Source organism: Pseudophryne corroboree, unplaced genomic scaffold, assembly GCF_028390025.1.
Source record: "Pseudophryne corroboree isolate aPseCor3 unplaced genomic scaffold, aPseCor3.hap2 scaffold_360, whole genome shotgun sequence".
Lineage (NCBI taxonomy): Eukaryota > Metazoa > Chordata > Amphibia > Anura > Myobatrachidae > Pseudophryne > Pseudophryne corroboree.
In genome coordinates, this window is record NW_026970015.1 from 229,968 (window position 1) to 239,433 (window position 9,466).

Here is a 9,466-nt window from a genome sequence, read left to right on the forward strand (position 1 = left end):
GGAGATCCAACTGAGGCAGCACAAGGGAACTCTCGAAAGAGGAACAAGGCTAGAGGAAGATCTGAGACAAAGAAATCTGACTTTTAACAGAGCTGACCAGAGGAAAGCACAAACATAGTCCCCCTCTACCACAAATAATGCAGTCGAGTTTCCCACATTTGGGGAAATCACAGGGGTCAGCATACTCAGAATGCAATGAATGAACCTCACCCTGGGAGAACAATCTTCATGACCATGGTATCTCCTATGCAAAATAAGTATGATTTGGGATAGGGCTGGGGAGGGCCGCTGCTCAGGCACATCTCTGTCAAGTAAAGGAGATTCAACTGAGGCAGCACAAGGGAACTCTCATCTGGGGACAACAACTGCAGGGAGAACACATATTTTCAGATGAACATGGGAGGGCAGAAGGCTGCCTAATACTGAAGCACCCCCAAACAACAAACCAAATGCAACTACTAGTACAAGCATTCCTGGGGGAAGGCCTGCAGCAGATGGATTTGCATATGGTGATGTCATCCAAGCAGTGGGTCAAAGTTGGCTTCAACCCTCATCTGCATATGAAAAGAGAAAAGGGGCGTGCAGGGCATGGCGGCCTTTTGCGGCGCTTGGATGACCCCTAGTTCGCATTAAACACCTCCACCCTCCTTCGGTGTGGGGCTCATGTTGGCTATGCCCCAGCCCCTGAAGCATTCAAGCTGATTTCTTGCAGCAGCTGGGCACTGTAACAGCTCCAGAGCTGCTCTGTAAGGCAAGTAAAAGGGTGTGGGCCCTGCAGCACTACCTGTAGTTCGCATTGTGCGTTGGAAGGCACAAAGTAAGCAGATGGGAGAAGTCAGGATAGTGCGCAAGGGCATAGAAGGGAGCGGCTCAAGAAAAGAGAAGTGGAAACAGACAGCAAACTAGGCTGAAGAGAGACCTGAGACAAAGAGATCTGAATTATATGAGAGCCGACCAGGGGAAACACAAATTATGCAGTCAAGTTTCCCACATTTGGGGAAATCAAAGGGGCAGCACACCCAGAGTGCAATGGGTGAGCCTTGCCCTGGGAGAAGCACCTACATCATCATAGTATCTCACCTGGCAGGTAAGTAGGAGTTGGGCTAGAGCTGGGGAGGGTCGCTGCTCGGGCACCCCCCTGTCAAGTGAAGGAGATCCAACTGAGGCAGCACAAGGGAACTCTCGAAAGAAGAACAAGGCTAGAGGAAGATCTGAGACAAAGAAATCTGACTTTTACCAGAGCTGACCAGAGGAAAGCACAAACACAGTCCCCCACTACCACAAATAATGCAGTCGAGTTTCCCACATTTGGGGAAATCACAGGGGTCATCATACCCAGAATGCAATGAATGAACCTCACCCTGGGAGAACAATCTTCATGACCATGATATCTCCTATGCAAAATAAGTATGATTTGGTATAGGGCTGGGGAGGGCCGCTGCTCAGGCACATCTCTGTCAAGTAAAGGCGATTCAACTGAGGCAGCACAAGGGAACTCTCATCTGGGGACAACAACTGCAGGGAGAACACATATTTTCAGATGAACATGGGAGGGCAGAAGGCTGCCTAATACTGAAGCACCCAAAAAACAACAAACCAAATGCAACAACTAGTGCAAGCATTCCTGGGGGAAGGCCTGCAGCAGATGGATTTGCATATGGTGATGTCATCCAAGCAGTGGGTCAAAGTTGGCTTCAACCCTCGTCTGCATATGAAAAGAAAAAAGGGATGTGCAGGGCATGGCGGCCTTTTGCGGCGCTTGCATGACCCCTAATTCGCATTAAACACCTCCACCCTCCTTCGGTGTGGGGCTCATGTTGGCTATGCCCCAGCACCTGAAGCATTCAAGCTGATTTCTTGCAGCAGCTGGGCACTGTAACAGCTCCAGAGCTGCTCTGTAAGGCAAGTAAAAGGGTGTGGGCCCTGCAGCACTACCTGTAGTTCGCATTGTGCGTTGGAAGGCACAAAGTAAGCAGACGGGAGAAGTCAGGATAGTGCGCAAGGGCATAGAAGGGAGCGGCTCAAGAAAAGAGAAGTGGAAACAGACAGCAAACTAGGCTGGAGAGAGACCTGAGACAAAGAGATCTGAATTATACGAGAGCCGACCAGAGGAAACACAAATTATGCAGTCAAGTGCCCCACATTTGGGGAAATCGCAGGAGCAGCACACCCAGAGTGCAATGGGTGAGCCTTGCCCTGGGAGAAGCACCTTCCTGATCATAATATCTCACCAGGCAGGTAAGTAGGAGTTGGGCTAGAGCTGGGGAGGGTCGCTGCTAGGGCACCCCCCTGTCAAGTGAAGGAGATCCAACTGAGGCAGCACAAGGGAACTCTCGAAAGAAGAACAAGGCTAGAGGAAGATCTGAGACAAAGAAATCTGACTTTTACCAGAGCTGAGCAGAGGAAAGCACAAACACAGTCCCCCACTACCACAAATAATGCAGTCGAGTTTCCCACATTTGGGGAAATCACAGGGGTCAGCATACCCAGAATGCAATGAATGAACCTCACCCTGGGAGAACAATCTTCATGACCATGGTATCTCCTATGCAAAATAAGTATGATTTGGGATAGGGCTGGGGAGGGCCGCTGCTCAGGCATATATCTGTCAAGTAAAGGAGATTCATCTGAGGCAGCACAAGGGAACTCTCATCTGGGGACAACAACTGCAGGGAGAACACATATTTTCAAATGAACATGGGAGGGCAGAAGGCTGCCTAATACTGAAGCACCCCCAAACAACAAACCAAATGCAACAACTAGTACAAGCATTCCTGGGGGAAGGTCTGCAGAAGACGGATTTGCATACAGTGATGTCATCCAAGCAGTGGGCCAAAGTTGGCTGGAACCCTCATCTGCATATGAAAAGAGAAAAGGGGTATGCAGGGCATGGCGGCCTTTTGCGGCGCTTGGATGACCCTCAGTTCGCATTAAACACCCCCACCCTCCTTCGGTGTGGGGCTCATGTTGGCAATGCCCCAGCCCCTGAAGCATTCCAGCTGATTTCTTGCAGCAGCTGGGCACTGTAACAGCTCCAGAGCTGCTCTGTAAGGCAACTAAAAGGGTGTGGGCCCTGCAGCACTACCTGTAGTTCGCATTGTGCGTTGGAAGGCACAAAGTAAGCAGACGGGAGAAGTCAGGATAGTGCGCAAGGGCATAGAAGGGAGCGGCTCAAGAAAAGAGAAGTGGAAACAGACAGCAAACTAGGCTGGAGAGAGACCTGAGACAAAGAGATCTGAATTATACGAGAGCCGACCAGAGGAAACACAAATTATGCAGTCAAGTGTCCCACATTTGGGGAAATCGCAGGAGCAGCACACCCAGAGTGCAATGGGTGAGCCTTGCCCTGGGAGAAGCACCTTCCTGATCATAGTATCTCACCTGGCAGGTAAGTAGGAGTTGGGCTAGAGCTGGGGAGGGTCGCTGCTCGGGCACCCCCCTGTAAAGTGAAGGAGATCCAACTGAGGCAGCACAAGGGAACTCTCGAAAGAAGAACAAGGCTAGAGGAAGATCTGAGACAAAGAAATCTGACTTTTACCAGAGCTGACCAGAGGAAAGCACAAACACAGTCCCCCACTACCACAAATAATGCAGTCGAGTTTCCCACATTTGGGGAAATCACAGGGGTCAGCATACCCAGAATGCAATGAATGAACCTCACCCTGGGAGAACAATCTTCATGACCATGGTATCTCCTATGCAAAATAAGTATGATTTGGGATAGGGCTGGGGAGGGCCGCTGCTCAGGCATATCTCTGTCAAGTAAAGGAGATTCAACTGAGGCAGCACAAGGGAACTCTCATCTGGGGACAACAACTGCAGGGAGAACACATATTTTCAAATGAACATGGGAGGGCAGAAGGCTGCCTAATACTGAAGCACCCCCAAACAACAAACCAAATGCAACAACTAGTACAAGCATTCCTGGGGGAAGGTCTGCAGAAGACGGATTTGCATACAGTGATGTCATCCAAGCAGTGGGCCAAAGTTGGCTGGAACCCTCATCTGCATATGAAAAGAGAAAAGGGGTATGCAGGGCATGGCGGCGTTTTGCGGCGCTTGGATGACCCTTAGTTCGCATTAAACACCCCCACCCTCCTTCGGTGTGGGGCTCATATTGGCAATGCCCCAGCATTCAAGCTGATTTCTTGCAGCAGCTTGGCACTGTAACAGCTCCAGAGCTGCTCTGTAAGGCAAGTAAAAGGTTGTGGGCCCTGCAGCACTACCTGTAGTTTGCATTGTGCATTGGAAGGCACAAAGTAAGCAGACAGGAGTAGAAGTCAGGATAGTGCACAAGGGTATAGAAGGGAGGGGCTCAAAAAAAAAGAAGTGGAAACAGACAGCAAACTAGGCTGGAGAGAGACCTGAGACAAAGAGATCTGAATTATATGAAAGCCGACCAGTGGAAACACAAATTATGCAGTCAAGTTTCCCACATTTGGGGAAATCACAGGAGCAGCACACCCAGAGTGCAATGGATGAGCCTTGCCCTGGGAGAAGCACCTACATCATCATAGTATCTCACCTGGCAGGTAAGTAGGAGTTGGGCTAGAGCTGGGGAGGGTCGCTGCTCGGGCACCCCCCTGTCAAGTGAATGCAATGAATGAACCTCACCCTGGGAGAACAATCTTCATGACCATGGTATCTCCTATGCAAAATAAGTATGATTTGGGATAGGGCTGGGGAGGGCCGCTGCTCAGGCACATCTCTGTCAAGTAAAGGAGATTCAACTGAGGCAGCACAAGGGAACTCTCATCTGGGGACAACAACTGCAGGGAGAACACATATTTTCAGATGAACATGGGAGGGCAGAAGGCTGCCTAATACTGAAGCACCCCCAAACAACAAACCAAATGCAACAACTAGTGCAAGCATTCCTGGGGGAAGGCCTGCAGCAGATGGATTTGCATATGGTGATGTCATCCAAGCAGTGGGTCAAAGTTGGCTTCAACCCTCGTCTGCATATGAAAAGAGAAAAGGGGCATGCAGGGCATGGCGGCCTTTTGCGGCGCTTGGATGACCCCTAGTTCGCATTAAACACCTCCACCCTCCTTCGGTGTGGGGCTCATGTTGGCTATGCCCCAGCCCCTGAAGCATTCAAGCTGATTTCTTGCAGCAGCTGGGCACTGTAACAGCTCCAGAGCTGCTCTGTAAGGCAAGTAAAAGGGTGTGGGCCCTGCAGCACTACCTGTAGTTCGCATTGTGCGTTGGAAGGCACAAAGTAAGCAGATGGGAGAAGTCAGGCTAGTGTGCAAGGGCATAGAAGGGAGCGGCTCAAGAAAAGAGAAGTGGAAACAGACAGCAAACTAGGCTGAAGAGAGACCTGAGACAAAGAGATCTGAATTATATGAGAGCCGACCAGGGGAAACACAAATTATGCAGTCAAGTGTCCCACATTTGGGGAAATCAAAGGGGCAGCACACCCAGAGTGCAATGGGTGAGCCTTGCCCTGGGAGAAGCACCTTCCTGATCATAGTATCTCACCTGGCAGGTAAGTAGGAGTTGGGCTAGAGCTGGGGAGGGTCGCTGCTCGGGCACCCCCCTGTCAAGTGAAGGAGATCCAACTGAGGCAGCACAAGGGAACTCTCGAAAGAAGAACAAGGCTAGAGGAAGATCTGAGACAAAGAAATCTGACTTTTACCAGAGCTGACCAGAGGAAAGCACAAACACAGTCCCCCACTACCACAAATAATGCAGTCGAGTTTCCCATATTTGGGGAAATCACAGGGGTCATCATACCCAGAATGCAATGAATGAACCTCACCCTGGGAGAACAATCTTCATGACCATGATATCTCCTATGCAAAATAAGTATGATTTGGGATAGGGCTGGGGAGGGCCGCTGCTCAGGCACATCTCTGTCAAGTAAAGGCGATTCAACTGAGGCAGCACAAGGGAACTCTCATCTGGGGACAACAACTGCAGGGAGAACACATATTTTCAAATGAACATGGGAGGGCAGAAGGCTGCCTAATACTGAAGCACCCCCAAACAACAAACCAAATGCAACAACTAGTACAAGCATTCCTGGGGGAAGGTCTGCAGAAGACGGATTTGCATACAGTGATGCTGGGCCCATAACCCAGAGGTAGGCAGATTGAAACTATCCTCTGCTATATGCATTTTTTTTGTGTTAATTAAAGTAATCCAAAACTGGGATTGATATTTTGTCTCTTTTATTTTTACTTAAAGTACAATAACTTTTACCATTTTAATTTGTTTTAATAGTATATTGACAGTATTGTTTTCTTTCAAAAATCCACTTCATTTTCTTTACCCTATTATTAAAATGGTAATTGACAAAAACAAACTACATTGTCACCAGAAGAGCAATACAAAATGTACAAGTGATATATTAAAATCATCTTTCCAGCTTGAATTTCAATGATGCATTGGGGCAACGATTTTGTGAGAAACATCTTCACCCTTAAATAAAGATTTTCTTAATTCCTTACCTGTGTGCTAATTAGATATCACCTTGTTTTCACATTAAACAGACTTCCACATGAGAAAGCAGCAAGGATGCAGTGGCGTTAATGTTTCCTGGTGTCAACCTGTATTATTTCAGTAGACATTGAAATGAGGATGCATCTTGCTGCCTTTCCAATGAAGCAAGTTTAATTTAGTAATAGGTGAAAAACCATCCTTACAAAGGTGTTAATCAGAGACTTGGCTTTGTGGACACTTTTCAGAGAACAAATTTGTTAGCATAAAAATAAAGCCAGAAAATAAAGAGCTGTTTAATCACTCAATTGGATTTTTCTGCCAGCATATTTTTTTTCTCTGCAACCCACTGCTAAATTGTGCTTCCTAGCTGTTTTTATAAAATCACTGAATCAAATCTAACTCTGATTACATCAGAGAAGGCCAGGTACCCTACACCATAAAAGGGGGTATGAAATTTTGACTGTCTACTTAAAGATCACCAAAATCTGATAACAAGGTCAATTAGGTCCCTGGGTGGGATTGAACCACCAACCTTTTGGTTAATAGCCGTACATACTAACTGATTGCGCCACAGAGACACTTTGCAAAAGTCCATACTGACAAAGGCTAATAAGCATTCATCTAAAACGTTTCCTAGAAAAACTTTAAAAAGTCAATAATCTGGAAAGTTTTTGTAAGATGTTTCTTCCATCAACCAACGAAGAAACACATTGGTACTTTCCCATGATGAGTGAGTGCTTCAGGATCTCTTGAACTTACATGTGCAGCAGAGTACTGCAATGGAAGCATGCTGGGCCCATAACCCAGAGGTAGGCAGATTGAAACTATCCTCTGCTATATGCATTTTTTTGTTTGTTAATTAAAGTAATCCAAAACTGGGATTGATATTTTGTCTGTTTTATTTTTACTTAAAGTACAATAACTTTTACCATTTTAATTTGTTTTAATAGTATATTGACAGTATTGTTTTCTTTCAAAAATCCACTTCATTTTCTTTACCCTATTATTAAAATGGTAATTGACAAAAACAAACTACATTGTCACCAGAAGAGCAATACAAAATGTACAAGTGATATATTAAAATCATCTTTCCAGCTTGAATTTCAATGATGCATTGGGTCAACAATTTTGTGAGAAACATCTTCACCCTTAAATAAAGATTTTCTTAATTCCTTACCTGTGTGCTAATTAGATATCACCTTGTTTTCACATTAAACAGACTTCCACATGAGAAAGCAGCAAGGATGCAGTGGCGTTAATGTTTCCTGGTGTCAACCTGTATTATTTCAGTAGACATTGAAATGAGGATACATCTTGCTGCCTTTCCAATGAAGCAAGTTTAATTTAGTAATAGGTGAAAAACCATCCCTACAAAGGTGTTAATCAGAGACTTGGCTTTGTGGACACTTTTCAGAGAACAAATTTGTTAGCATAAAAATAAAGCCAGAAAATGAAGAGCTGTTTAATCACGCAATTTGATTTTTTTGCCAGCATATTTCTTTTTCTCTGCAACCCACTGCTAAATTGTGCTTCCTAGATGTTTTTATAAAATCACTGAATCAAATCTAACTCTGATTACATCAGAGAAGGACAGGTACCCTACACCATAACAGGGGGTATGAAATTTGACTTGTCTACTTAAAGATCACCAAAATCTGATAACAAGGTCAATTACGTCCCTGGGTGGGATTGAACCACCAACCTTTTGGTTAATAGCCGTACACACTAACTGATTGCGCCACAGAGACACTTTGCAAAAGTACATACTGACAAATGCTAATAAGCATTCATCTAAAACGTTTCCTAGAAAAACTTAAAAAAGTCAATAATCTGGAGAGTTTTTGTAAGATGTTTCTTCTATCAACCAACGAAGAAACACATTGGTACTTTCCCATGATGAGTGAGTGCTTCAGGATCTCTTGCACTTACATGTGCAGCAGAGTACAGCAATGGAAGCATGCTGGGCCCATAACCCAGAGGTAGGCAGATTGAAACTATCCTCTGCTATATGCATTTTTTTGTTTGTTAATTAAAGTAATCCAAAACTGGGATTGATATTTTGGCTCTTTTATTTTTACTTAAAGTACAATAACTTTTACCATTTTAATTTGTTTTAATAGTATATTGACAGTATTGTTTTCTTTCAAAAATCCACTTAATTTTCTTTACCCTATTATTAAAATGGTAATTGACAAAAACAAACTACATTGTCACCAGAAGAGCAATACAAAATGTACAAGTGATATATTAAAATCATCTTTCCAGCTTGAATTTCAATGATGCATTGGGGCAACGATTTTGTGAGAAACATCTTCACCCTTAAATAAAGATTTTCTTAATTCCTTACCTGTGTGCTAATTAGATATCACCTTGTTTTCACATTAAACAGACTTACACAAGAGAAAGCAGCAAGGATGCAGTGGCGTTAATGTTTCCTGGTGTCAACCTGTATTAATTCAGTAGACATTGAAATGAGGATGCATCTTGCTGCCTTTCCAATGAAGCAAGTTTAATTTAGTAATAGGTGAAAAACCATCCTTACAAAGGTGTTAATCAGAGACTTGGCTTTGTGGACACTTTTCAGAGAACAAATTTGTTAGCATAAAAATAAAGCCAGAAAATAAAGAGCTGTTTAATCACTCAATTGGATTTTTCTGCCAGCATATTTTTTTTCTCTGCAACCCACTGCTAAATTGTGTTTCCTAGCTGTTTTTATAAAATCACTGAATCAAATCTAACTCTGATTACATCAGAGAAGGCCAGGTACCCTACACCATAACAGGGGGTTTGAAATTTTGACTTGTCTACTTAAAGATCACAAAAATCTGATAACAAGGTCAATTAGGTCCCTGGGTGGGATTGAACCACCAACCTTATGGTTAATAGCCGTACATACTAACTGATTGCGCCACAGAGACACTTTGCAAAAGTCCATACTGACAAAGGCTAATAAGCATTCATCTAAAACGTTTCCTTGAAAAACTTTCAAAAGTCAATAATCTGGAGAGTTTTTGTAAGA

General features: G+C 44.5%; 8 non-coding genes and 2 pseudogenes across 8 annotated transcripts; all 10 read right to left on the minus strand.

Moving 5' to 3' along the window:
* Positions 1-97: 97 nt before the first annotated feature.
* On the minus strand, positions 98-261 carry LOC135020922 (U1 spliceosomal RNA). The gene has a single exon (XR_010218265.1). It is a non-coding gene; the product is annotated as a U1 spliceosomal RNA (small nuclear RNA).
* A 692-nt stretch (positions 262-953) lies between these two features.
* LOC135020906 (U1 spliceosomal RNA) lies at positions 954-1,095 on the minus strand (annotated as a pseudogene).
* Positions 1,096-1,247: 152 nt separating this feature from the next.
* On the minus strand, positions 1,248-1,411 carry LOC135020930 (U1 spliceosomal RNA). Its single transcript, XR_010218273.1, has one exon. It is a non-coding gene; the product is annotated as a U1 spliceosomal RNA (small nuclear RNA).
* Positions 1,412-2,083: 672 nt separating this feature from the next.
* Positions 2,084-2,246, minus strand: LOC135020892 (U1 spliceosomal RNA). Its single transcript, XR_010218238.1, has one exon. It is a non-coding gene; the product is annotated as a U1 spliceosomal RNA (small nuclear RNA).
* A 152-nt stretch (positions 2,247-2,398) lies between these two features.
* Positions 2,399-2,562, minus strand: LOC135020913 (U1 spliceosomal RNA). Its single transcript, XR_010218257.1, has one exon. It is a non-coding gene; the product is annotated as a U1 spliceosomal RNA (small nuclear RNA).
* A 671-nt stretch (positions 2,563-3,233) lies between these two features.
* On the minus strand, positions 3,234-3,396 carry LOC135020882 (U1 spliceosomal RNA). Its single transcript, XR_010218229.1, has one exon. It is a non-coding gene; the product is annotated as a U1 spliceosomal RNA (small nuclear RNA).
* Positions 3,397-3,548: 152 nt separating this feature from the next.
* On the minus strand, positions 3,549-3,712 carry LOC135020915 (U1 spliceosomal RNA). The gene has a single exon (XR_010218258.1). It is a non-coding gene; the product is annotated as a U1 spliceosomal RNA (small nuclear RNA).
* A 665-nt stretch (positions 3,713-4,377) lies between these two features.
* LOC135020905 (U1 spliceosomal RNA) lies at positions 4,378-4,540 on the minus strand. Its single transcript, XR_010218250.1, has one exon. It is a non-coding gene; the product is annotated as a U1 spliceosomal RNA (small nuclear RNA).
* An 817-nt stretch (positions 4,541-5,357) lies between these two features.
* Positions 5,358-5,499, minus strand: LOC135020900 (U1 spliceosomal RNA; annotated as a pseudogene).
* A 152-nt stretch (positions 5,500-5,651) lies between these two features.
* LOC135020939 (U1 spliceosomal RNA) lies at positions 5,652-5,815 on the minus strand. The gene has a single exon (XR_010218282.1). It is a non-coding gene; the product is annotated as a U1 spliceosomal RNA (small nuclear RNA).
* Between the last annotated feature and the right edge of the window lie 3,651 nt (positions 5,816-9,466).